General features: G+C 36.0%; 1 protein-coding gene across 9 annotated transcripts in view; it reads left to right on the forward strand.

The window, feature by feature from the left end:
- Positions 1–12,418, forward strand: part of Peak1 (pseudopodium enriched atypical kinase 1) — a 271,428-nt gene that overhangs the window by 79,832 nt on the left and 179,178 nt on the right. The gene's annotated exons all lie outside the window — the stretch shown is intronic.

The following is a 12,418-nucleotide window of genomic DNA, read 5'->3' on the forward strand; positions in this document are numbered from 1 at the left end:
AACAACTTATCGAGGCCCTAAGGAACTCAGTGAGACCTTGTCTCTAAATAAAATACTAGAAGGGCTGAGGATATAGCTCAGTGATTGAGTGCCCCTAGGTTCAATCCCTGGTTACCCCCACAAAAAGGCTGGGGTGTAGCTGAGTGGTAAAGTCCCATCTCCTCCCCCTCCCCCATTTCAAACTCTAGTACTGAAAAGGAAAAAAAAAAAAAAAAAAAAAAGCCAAGGAGGAATCTTTGGGCCCTACAGGCTTTTTCCTGCCAGGATGATGCCTAGAGGATTAGCTTGAGTTTTTCAGTGATGTCATTTCTGACCTGACTTGAACCATCCCTGGTCTGCCCAACTCCAGACTTCTTGTTGCCTGGATTAAAGTAAACTGTGTTTAAACTATTGTTACCAGACTTTTCTGTAATTGTAGCCCAGTACTCTGCCTTAGCTAACTGAGATACCAACTTGGTTGGCAGAATTATTGTTCATTTATTTACAAAATATTTGTGAGAACCTGCTGGAAGGTTCTATAAAATGCAGCATGAAAAAATAAACCCTACTGATATAATTCTTGTTCCCTCTGAACCCAGGTTTAATTGTGATGTATGGAACCAAATAATTATGTAACTATAATCTAAAATATAATGTAAAAATTGTCATTTATTTGGTCATAGTTATCTGATATGTCACTTCATTTCTCTTGTATCCTGTATCAACAAAAGATTTCACAGTATGATTAGTTCCAGACAGATACTTGAAAATAGCCCTAAATTTTTCCTTTTCTCTGACTTCTTCACATCCACTTGGTTTTCACGCCATTTTCCAGCCTTATAAATACTTTTTGCCCTATTTTCGTTCTTTCCATTGCTCCTCCACTCAATTTATGAGTTTTGACCTACCCTCATAAATTTCTCTCATATAGATTCTACACCCTTTCACACCTTGTCTCCTGACCCCCAATATTCAACCCTCTTCACACTACTGGCTGAAAATTCTTTCTAGAAGTCAGATTTAAAGTCCTATTTCTTTCCTGTAAATTTATGTATTAACTCTGTAGTGTAAATTCAATTTCTCTCTCTCTCTCTTGAAAGCCCTTCAGGATCTGACCCTGCCTTTTCACCCAGCTCCTTCTCATGGTAATGTTCTTACACAAAAGCCACTCCCACCACACACACCCTGACTTCATTCCAAACATTTAACAATTCTGTCTTTGGTTTTCTTCGTCCTCATTTATCTCAGAACATTCCTTTAAGCCTGAAATTCTTACTATTTTCAATGCCCTTTAGTTCTTTAAGAGTCAGAGTTGGTCTTCAGAAGACTTTCCTGAATTCTCAGCCTCTCTCTCTGAATAGCCCTGTATTCATCCTCTTATCACATAGCTCTGGCAGTTATCCTACTGGGAATATCTCTTGAATTCTTGTACTTTTTAATCTCTGCTATCCCCACTTGGTGTTTTAGGTTACCATCATAACAACCTATTTCAATCTCTGCCCCTACTTTGATAACTTACAAAATATTTTAATAGTTTAAATTTTAATTGACACATAATTAATTGTACATATTTGTGGGATACAGTGGGATAACTATACATGTATACAGTGTGCATTGAGCAAATCAGTAATTATCATTTCCCAATTATTCAATATTTGTAATTTCTTAGCATGTGCTTGTCTTCTTAGGTACTTGGGAGTTTGAGCAGGAGGATCTCAAATTTGAGGCCAGCCTGGGCAGTTCAGCAAAACCCTGCCTCAGAATAAAAGTTGGGGATGTAGTTCAATGGTCAAGCACTTACATAGCATGAGGGAGGTCCTGGGTTTGATTTCCTAGTTCCACCCTTACTCCAAATCATTTATTTGTGTTGGGACACTTCAAACTTTTCTAGTTCTTTATAAAATATATAAGTTGTAGTGAACTGTAATCAGCCTGCTGTGCTGGAGAACATTAGAGCTTATTTCTCCTGTTTGTTTATTGGTACTCACTACTAGACAGCCCTCAATCCTTCCTTTCCACTACTTTTCCTAAGTTCTAGAGACTGTTATTCTACTCTCTGTTTCTATGAAATCAACTTTTTTAGGATCCATATATGAATGAGATCACATGGTATTTTTCTATGTGTGGGTTATTTCACTTAACATAATGTCCTCTGATTCCATCCATGTTGCTGAAAATGATAGGATTTAATTCTTTTTATGACTAAATAATATTTCATTGTGTACATGTGTCAAATGAAATTTATTCTTTATATAGTATCAAGTGGTGTTTTTAAACACTGGATCTGATCATTATAGCCTTATGTTTAAAAAATGGTCCTCTGGTTTCTTAAGGATATTGGGCTATAAACTGAAACCTAACATGGCCTATAATGTCCTGCATTAGGTCTGCTCTTGCTTACCTACTTCTTGAGCTTCATTTGCTTTCTTTTAGTTCTTCAAATATATCACACTTCATCTCATCCCAGGGCCTTTTCACATGTTATTCCTGTCTGAAACATTCATCATTTAGATTTCATCCTTCAGCTTCCAACATTTCCTCAGGATATCCCCAACCCAGGTCTAGGTCAGATTCCTTTTTTATATTAAGTTTTCCTCACCTGTTTTGTTCTGATTTTGTGGGGGGGGCGGGGTACCAGGGATTGAACTCAGGGGCACTCAACCACTGAGCCACACCCCCAGTCCTGTTTTGTATTTTTATTTAGAAACAGGGTCTAACTGAGTTGCTTAGCCCCTTGCTGTTGCTTAGGCTGGCTTTAACTCGTAGTCCTTCTGCCTCAGCCTCTGGAGCTGCTAGGATTACTGGCATGAGCCATCGTGCATGGCCCCTGATTTTTTTTTTTTTTTTTTTTTTTTGTCATTGTTGTTGAACTGTATACATGGTAATTTGTATACATAGTAATTTGGTTTGTCCTGACAGAACTCATAGATGCATAGAAATTGATTTCAGCTCATGACCCCTCTTTCTATTTTCCTTTTCTCTCCTGTGGTCCCTCTCCCATTCTCCTTCTTTTACTCTACAAGACTTCCTTTCACTTATCTATTAATTTATATTTGATCCTCACTCTGTTTTTTGCATAAACTTGTGAGCTTGAGCAAATTGAAGAGCATATAGTTGCATCTACCTTTCTTTATTCATATACAGCTGCTCGTTTCACTCATCCTATTGGATCACTGTCTCTTTGGGACTTCATGGTCAGCTCCTTAAATATGCTCTTATCAGTGTTCTAGATTCCTTGGCTTAAAATCTCTTTACAGTCCAACCCATTTCTCTCTCATCCTTGTAGTTCTTGTTTCTTCATTCTGTTTTTAATGTTTTGGTAAAAAACCCCAAGGGAAAGCAGTTATTGCTTTGTTCAGAAAAGTTCTGAATAATGTAAGCTCTGCTTAAATGTGTGCTATGACCAAACAAGGAACATAAGGAATTTGTAAAAGGAGTAACTCAGGGACCCTTAGACCCAAATCTTCCCTTTAGTGTTTTATGTAATTTCATGAACTTTTGAAAAACACCAAATTTTGTTACAAGTTGAAACGTATTACAAAATCATAGACTCAGTGGTTTTAAAGAGACTTTAGATTCATTTAGTTTTAGTCCAGTTATATCTATTCAGTGTCACTTGATTTCTGAGTGTTCTCTACTGCCCATATATATGAGATGGTTTTCTATACAGTGAACTGAAACCTACAGTTTTCACGCACTGGCTGCTGTTCTCAGCACTGTTTGTGGAATGATAGCTGACATGTGTGAAGACAGCCACCCTAAGCCCTCCTAAGTAGTTTTTCTCCAGGAAGAATAGACCTTGTTCCTTTGTATCCTGGCCTGAAGTTCTTTTGTCATCTTATATGAATATATAAAATGTTGAGTTTTTTTTAATGTTTTGGATTATGTACCACTATGTCCCCTTCTCTATTAGTATAAGTAATAACAATGAGGTTATATAAAGCAAGTTAATAGGTTTTTATGGCAAATGAAAAATATATAAGATAAATTAGTTGAAGGAACCTACGAGATGCTATTTGGGATTTACCTCATAGATCAGAAAAAGCTATTTATCCTTTTGTGTGTGTGTGTGTGTGTGTGTGTGTGTGTGTGTGTGTATCAAATAGGGAGCAGGGAAAGAGGACAGTGGGATGATAGAAACTAATATGGGTGATGATTTATTTGCTCTATGGCACTTCCTTCACTTTATTACACCATTTGTATGTTACTGTCTTTCAGTTACCATTACTATCATTGATTAGCTGCTCATTTCATAAATATAGCAAATTCAATATTTTGTCACCCTCCACATGAGAATTGTTATTGTTTAACTGTAAAAAAGTGGACTTTTCTTTTTGCTGGAAAACACACTTTCTGTTCTGAATAACTTGTGGCAGCCTTTTGGTCTTTCTTCCTATCTGTGTAGAAGTACAGATCTTACCTCTTGCTACTTGAATTAGGAGAGTCAAAAGTAGTGGTGACAGTTAGATTTTATGAACCATAAAACCTTAAGGATAATTTGTCAAGGGTTTTTAAGGTTTTTCCTTTAACTTTTCTTTTATCTTACTCTGAGATAAATGAGAGCACCTTTGGTAATAATATAAACTGGTGCCATTCTGCTCTTTTGCTATTCAGTTGCTAACATGCTGATAGCAAATGAAAATTATAAAATGACTTTATAACTAATTATTTTAATTTCCAGCACAAATTGGAAAGGGAATATTCTCCTCCTTTTACCTGATATTTGTGGTTTTAATCTGCTTTTGAAATTCATACATTTCAATTAGAATTGATATCTTTCCAAGGGACAGCTTTTACTGGATTTTTTTGTGTGTATGCTTTGATGTTTTCTTTTAAAATATAGAACTTTTGTGTGATGTGATTTTGTTGACCCAGCTTTTTAGTCCCCCCCCATTATCATCCGCGTTGTAACCTTTGTTGAAAGGTGCAGGCCACCTGTAACATAATTAAATATTTAGTTAAGGGGTAATGCCAGTGGTACCAGAGTATTTGAAGTGAAACAGAGATGCTTAATCACCACAGACGCTATTTACTGCTTCGTAAACTTCAGTGCTCAGTGTCATAAATGTTATTACTGTTCTAGGACTTCAGAAAAGTAATGAAATATGAAAAATGATTTTTCTACAGTTACAGTATGGAAGGTTTTCCTCCTAATAGAACTTGAAGTGAAGCTGATATTTGGGAGAAGCATACATAACTAAAATTTATTAACTGGAATGTGATCTGAAGGGACTTAAATACAAATGAGGAGTACATTGAAAATGAAGCAAAGACGAAAGGCTTTATCTCTGGAAAGTCTGAAGTTATACCTGTGAGCAAGTAGCATAATATTGGTCTATATTTATTGAGCACCTACTGTGGGCCTGGACCAGTAGATGCTTCCCATATATTAGCTTTGATCTTTATAGCCATCATGTAAACTCACCTGGTTTCAGTTTTACAAATGAGGACTTGGAGGCTGAGAAAGATTAAGTCGCAAGGTTTGCTTATTATGCCTGTGCTCTCCAGTGCTTCAAACTGTTTATCAAATGAAAGTTTACATTAAAATAGCCATTTCATATTCATTCTGCTAAATATTGGTTAGCGTACTTGACAAGTTAAACTGTGCCATGTTAATTCTTAAAATTTCATCTTTTTATTTATTTTATATTCAACATTTATTAATGAGCTAGCATATTCCTAATGCTTATAAGTATTATGAGGGAGGTAACCAAAGAAGAAGATCTAGTATTAGACCCTTTCTAAATTGTCCCCCTTCTGTTGGGATAGGGAAGGACATACAAAAGCTAAAATGCACAATACAATTGACAACTCTGTGATCCAGCTGACAAGGACCAGTATGGAAAAAGGAGTTCATAGTTTGGTTGAAATGCTTTGATCAAGATGAAATTTTAACAGTGGGAACTTAGAAGTAGTTAGCAGGAACTATTTTTCAGATAAAATGTCATGTCATCTAAGTCAAGGTAAAGGGAAGCTGGTTTGCAAAAATCTAAGGGGAGGTTTTTTATGATACTAGCACATGTTTGTATCTACAGATTGCTAACATTACTGTTTCCTTCATGACCTCTACTGTGGTTCTGTATTACCTTTATTTTGGTAATATTTTCAATAGGATTCTATGTTCTATGAAAAAAATGTCAGCATCCAAAGTTAAAAAGTTTGGATTGTTGATGCTTACTTAAGACACTTTATTGATCATGAGGTTCAGTTCCCTCATTTTGCTTAGGAAACAGCTAAGGCCCAGATGGGCCGTGTCAGATGCTTAATGTCAGATGCTATAAGCATCAGACCTGGTGTGTGGCTTGGCTATTAATCATGATGTCTGTTCTGAATGCCTAGTTGAAAAAAGCATGAAGGGGAGTAGTGGTTTAATAATTTATATTTCCACTTGTTATTTTTCTTCATTGGCTGTGGGAGGGACGTGATTAAGGAAATATGTAGTTATAGAAGTATCCAAGATAGAGTATGGACAATAATTTATTTAGGTAGTGCATATGGAACCTTTACTTCAGAAAGTTCAGCTTTATAAAGCAAAGTCATTTAATTTCTGAAGATATTCATGTATATGTCACCTTTATAATGTATAATATAGTATGAGGATACCAAATTTAATAAAAAACCATATGTGTGAGGTAATGGTGGCAATAGAATTTGTAAGCTCAGATTTATTCATACATTCTTTCTTTAACTGGCCTTTTAACTGAAGTGGAATTGATGGGAAAGTATGAAGTTGTGGAGAGTTTGGAATTTGGTTGACTCTAATTATTATAATGTATTTCAACCTTGAAACTGAGCCCTTGATGACAGAGGAAAACAGCTGAGATGTAAGAAAATGTCAGAAAGACAAAATAACCTTCAGTTAGTCTATAAAAGTAATGATTAAGCCATTCAAAATGCCAAATTCTATCACAAAAGCATTTCCTGGGATTTTAAATCTCTGGTTTCCCCCCTTCCCTGAATCCAGAAATGCACTTCAATTTCTAATGGTATAGGAAAGTATTCTGTGTCTACTGTCAGTCTTCTACTAGTTACCTCACAGAGGTTATACAGTGCGTGCAGATAAACTAATAATGTCTGAAAAGCAATGCAGGCGATATAAAAATGAAAGAACAAAAGGTGTCCTCAGAATTCCCATAGTTAAGTCCAAGAAAGTTTAGACTTGAAATATTTAAGAGGTCTTATTGATTACTACTGTTGCTTCTTTTTTTTTATTGGTTGTTCAAAACTTTACAAAGCTCTTGACATATCATATTTCATACATTAGATTCAAGTGGGTTATGAACTCCCATTTTTACCCCAAATACAGATTGCAGAATCACATCGGTTACACATCCACATTTTTACATAATGCCATATTAGTAACTGTTGTATTCTGCTACCTTTCCTATCCTCTACTATCCCCCCTGCCCTCCCCTCCCATCTTCTCTCTCTATCCCATCTACTGTAATTCATTTCTCTCCTTGTTTTTTTTCCCATTCCCCTCACAGCCTCTTATATGTAATTTTGTATAACCCTGAGGGTCTCCTTCCATTTCCATGCAATTTCCCTTTTCTCTCCCTTTCCCTCCCACCTCATGTCTCTGTTTAATGTTAATCTTTTCCTCCTGCTCTTCCTCCCTCCTCTGTTCTTAGTTGCTCTCATTATATCAAAGAAGACATTTGGCATTTGTTTTTTAGGGATTGGCTAGCTTCACTTAGCATAATCTGCTCTAGTGCCATCCATTTCCCTGCAAATTCCATGATTTTGTCATTTTTTAGTGCTGCGTAATACTCCATGGTGTATAAATGCCACATTTTTTTTTTATCCATTCATCTATTGAAGGGCATCTGGGTTGGTTCCACAGTCTAGCTATTGTGAATTGAGCTGCTATGAACATCGATGTGGCAGTATCCCTGTAGTACGTTCTTTTAAGGTCTTCAGGGAATAGTCCAAGAAGGGCAATAGCTGGGTCAAATGGTGGTTCCATTCCCAGCTTTCCAAGAAATCTCCATACTGCTTTCCAAATTGGCTCCACCAATCTGCAGTCCCACCAGCAATGTACAAGTGTACCCTTTTCCCCACATCCTCGCCAGCACTTCTTGTTGTTTGACTTCAGAATGGCTGCCAATCTTACTGGAGTGAGATGGTATCTTAGGGTGGTTTTGATTTTTATTTCTCTGATCGCTAGAGATGGTGAGCATTTTTTCATGTACTTGTTGATTGATTGTATGTCCTCCTCTGAGAAGTGTCTGTTCAGGTCCTTGGCCCATTTGTTGATTGGGTTGTTTGTTATCTTATTGTCTAATTTTTTGAGTTCTTTGTATACTCTGGATATTAGGGCTCTATCTGAAGTGTGAGGAGTAAAAATTTGTTCCCAGGATGTAGTAGGCTCCCTATTTACCTCTCTTATTATTTCTCTTGCTGAGAAAAAACTTTTTAGTTTAAGTAAGTCCCATTTGTTGTTTCTTGTTATTAAGTCTTGTGCTATGGGTGTCCTATTAAGGAATTTGGAGCCTGACCCCACAATATGTAGATCGGAGCCAACTTTTTCTTCTATCAGACGCAGAGTCTCTGATTTGATATCAAGCTCCTTGATCCATTTTGAGTTAACTTTTGTGCATGGCGAGAGGAGGGGATTCAGTTTCATTTTGTTGCATATGGATTTCCAGTTTTCCTAACACCATTTGTTGAAGATGCTATCCTTCCTCCATTGCATGCTTTTAGCCCCTTTATCAAATATAAGATAGTTGTGACTTTGTGGATTAGTCTCTGTGTCCTCTATTCTGTAGCATTGGTCCACCCACCTGTTTTGGTACCAGTACCATGCTGTTTTTGTTACTATTGCTCTATAATATAGTTTGAAATCTGGTATTGCTATACCGCCTGATTCACACTTCCTGCTTAGAGTTGCTTTTGCTATTCTGGGTCTTTTATTTTTCCATATGAATTTCATGATTGCTTTATCTATTTCTACAAGAAATGCCGTTGGGATTTTGATTGGCATTGCATTAAACCTATAGAGAACTTTTGGTAATATCGCCATTTTGATGATGTTAGTTCTGTCTATCCATGAACAGGGTATATTTTTCCATCTTCTAAGATCTTCTTCTATTTCTCTCTTTAGGGTTCTGTAGTTTTCATTGTATAAATCTTTCACCTCTTTTGTTAGGTTGATTCCCAAGTATTTTGGTTTTTTTTGAGGATATTGTGAATGGGGTATTTTCCCTCATTTCCATTTCAGAAGTTTTGTCGCTGATATACAGAAATGCCTTTGATTTACGCGTGTTGATTTTATATCCTGCCACTTTGCTGAATTCATTTATTAGTTCTAGTAGTTTTTTTGTAGACCCTTTTGGGTCTTCTAGGTATAGAATCATGTCATCTGCAAATAGTGATAAATTAAGTTCTTCTTTTCCTATTTGTATGCCTTTAATTTCTTTCGTCTGTCTAATTGCTCTGGCCAGTGTTTCGAGAACTATATTGAATAGAAGTGGTGATAGAGGGCATCCCTGTCTTGTTCCAGATTTTAGAGGGAATGCCTTCAATTTTTCTCCATTCAGAATGATGCTAGCCTGAGGCTTAGCATAGGTAGCTTTTACAATGTTGAGGTAAGTTCCTGTTATCCCTAGTTTTTCTAATGTTTTGAACATAAAGGGATGCTGTACTTTGTTGAATGGTTTTTCTGCGTCTATCGAGATGATCATATGGTTCTTATCTTTAAGTCTATTGATGTGGTGAATAACATTTATTGATTTCCGTATATTGAACCAGCCTTGCATCCCAGGGATGAATCCTACTTGATCATGGTGCACAATTTTTTTGATATGTTTTTGTATCCGATTCGCCAGAATTTTATTGAGGATTTTTGCATCTAGGTTCATTAGAGATATTGGTCTGTAGTTTTCTTTCTTTGAGGTGTCTTTGTCTGGTTTCGGAATCAGGGTGATGTTGGCCTCATAGAATGAATTTGGAAGAGCTCCCTCTTTTTCTATTTCTGGAAATAACTTGAAAAGTATTGGTATTAATTCTTCTTTAAAGGTTTTGTAAAACTCTGCTGTATACCCATCCGGTCCTGGGCTTTTCTTGGTTGGTAGTCTTTTGATTGCTTCTTCTATTTCATCCATTGATATTGGTCTGTTCAAATTGTGTGTATCCTCCTGACTCAGTCTGGGCAAATCATATGACTTAAGAAATTTATCGATGTCTTCACTATCTTCTATTTTATTGGAATATAGGTTTTCAAAATAATTTCTAATTGTCTTCTGTATTTCTGTAGCATCTGTTGTGATATTGCCTTTTTCATCCCGTGTGTTAGTAATTTGAGTTCTCTCTCTTCTTCTCTTCGTTAGCATGGCTAAGGGTCTGTCAATCTTATTTATGTTTTCGAAGAACCAACTTTTAGTTTTGTTAATTTTTTCAATAGTTTCTTTTGTTTCAATTTCGTTGATTTCCGCTCTGATTTTAATTATTTCTTGCCTTCTGCTACATTTGCTGTTGTTTTGCTCTTCCTTTTCTAGGGCTTTGAGATGAAGTGTGAGCTCATTTATTTGTTGTTTTTTTTCTTTTTTTGAGGAATGACCTCCAGGTGATGAATTTCCCTCCTAAAACTGCTTTCATTGTGTCCCATAGATTCCGATATGTTGTGTCTGTATTTTCATTTATCTCTAAGAATTTTTTGTTTTCCTCCTTTATGTCTTCTGTAACCCATTGATCCTTCAGTAACATATTGTTCATTTTCCATGTGATGTAAGATTTTTCCTTCCTTCTTTTATCATTGATTTCCAATTTCATTCCATTATGATCAGATAAAATGCATGGTATTATCTCCACCCCTTTATATTTACTGAGGGTTGCCCTATGGCATAATATATGGTCTATTTTTGAGAAGGATCCATGTGCTGCTGAGAACAAGGTATACCCACTTGATGATGGTTAGTATATTCTATATATGTCAGTTAAGTCTAGGTTATTGATTGTGATATTGAGTTCTATAGTTTCTTTATTCAACTTTTGTTTGGAGGATCTGTCCAATGGTGAGAGAGGTGTGTTGAAGTCACCCATAATTATTGTGTTGTGGTCTATTTGATTCTGGAACTTGAGGAGAATTTGTTTTATGAACGTCGCAGCACCATTATTTGGTGCATAAATATTGATAATTGTTATGTCTTGTTGGTGAATGGTTCCTTTTAACAGTATATAATGTCCTTCCTTATCCCTTTTGATTAACTTAGTCTTGAAGTCGATTTTATTCGATATGAGGATGTCCACCCCTGCTTGCTTACGAGGACCGTGTGCGTGGTATATTTTTTCCCAACCTTTCACCTTCAGCCTGTGTTTGTCTTTTCCAATCAGATGTGTCTCCTGGAGGCAGCATATTGTTGGATTTGTTTTTTTAATCCATGTTACCAGCCTATGTTGCTTTATTGGAGAGTTTAAGCCATTAACGTTTAGAGTTACTATTGATATATGGTTTGTACTTCCAGCCATGTTTGATTATTTATCTTTTTTTTTTTTTTTTAATTTAGTTTGTTTCTCCATGATTAGCTTTCCCCCCGCCCTCTGTCTTTACTGAGGCACTTCCCACTGATGGTTTTGGTTATTGTTTTTCATTTCTTCCTCGTGTAGTGTTTTGCTAAAGATGCTTTGCAATGCTGGTTTTCTGGCTGCAGATTCTTTTAACTTTTGTTTATCATGAAACATTTTTATTTCGTTGTCATACCTGAAGCTTAATTTTGCTGGATACAGAATTCTTGGTTGGCATCCATTGTCTTTCAGTGTTTGAAATACATTGTTCCAGGATCTTCTCGCTTTCAGCATCTGTGATGAAAAATCCGTTGTTAACCTTATTGGTTTACCCCTGAATGTAATCTGCCTCCTTTTTCTTGTAGCTTTTAATATTTTCTCTTTGTTCTGTGTATTGGATATCTTCATAACAATGTTTCTTGGCGTTGGTCTACTGTGATTTTGTATGCTCGGTGTCTTGTATGCATCTACAATTTGTATATCCGTTTCCTTTTTTATTTCTGGAAAGTTTTTTGTAATTATTTCATTCAGCAGGTTACTCATTCCCTTGGTTTGAACCTCTATACCTTCCTCTATCCCGATGACTCTTAAGTTGGTTTTTATATGTTATCCCATATCTCTTGGATGTTTTTCTTGTGATTTTTTACCAGCCTTTCTGAGTTGGCTAGACTCTTTTCAAGATGATATATTTTGTCTTCATTATCTGACATTCTGGCTTCTACTTGCTCCACTCAGTTAGTGATAGTCTCATTTGAGTTTTTAATTTGGTTTATAGTTTCCTTCATTTCTAGAATTATTGTTTGATTTTTTTTATAATCTCTATCTCCTGATAAAGATGCTTAACTTCTCCTTTTATCTGTTTATGTAATTCATTTTCAGTGTGTTCTTTCACTGTTTGAATTTGCTGTCTCATATCCTCTTTAAGGTTCCATTCCAT

This window comes from Marmota flaviventris, chromosome 2 (genome assembly GCF_047511675.1).
Source record: "Marmota flaviventris isolate mMarFla1 chromosome 2, mMarFla1.hap1, whole genome shotgun sequence".
Lineage (NCBI taxonomy): Eukaryota > Metazoa > Chordata > Mammalia > Rodentia > Sciuridae > Marmota > Marmota flaviventris.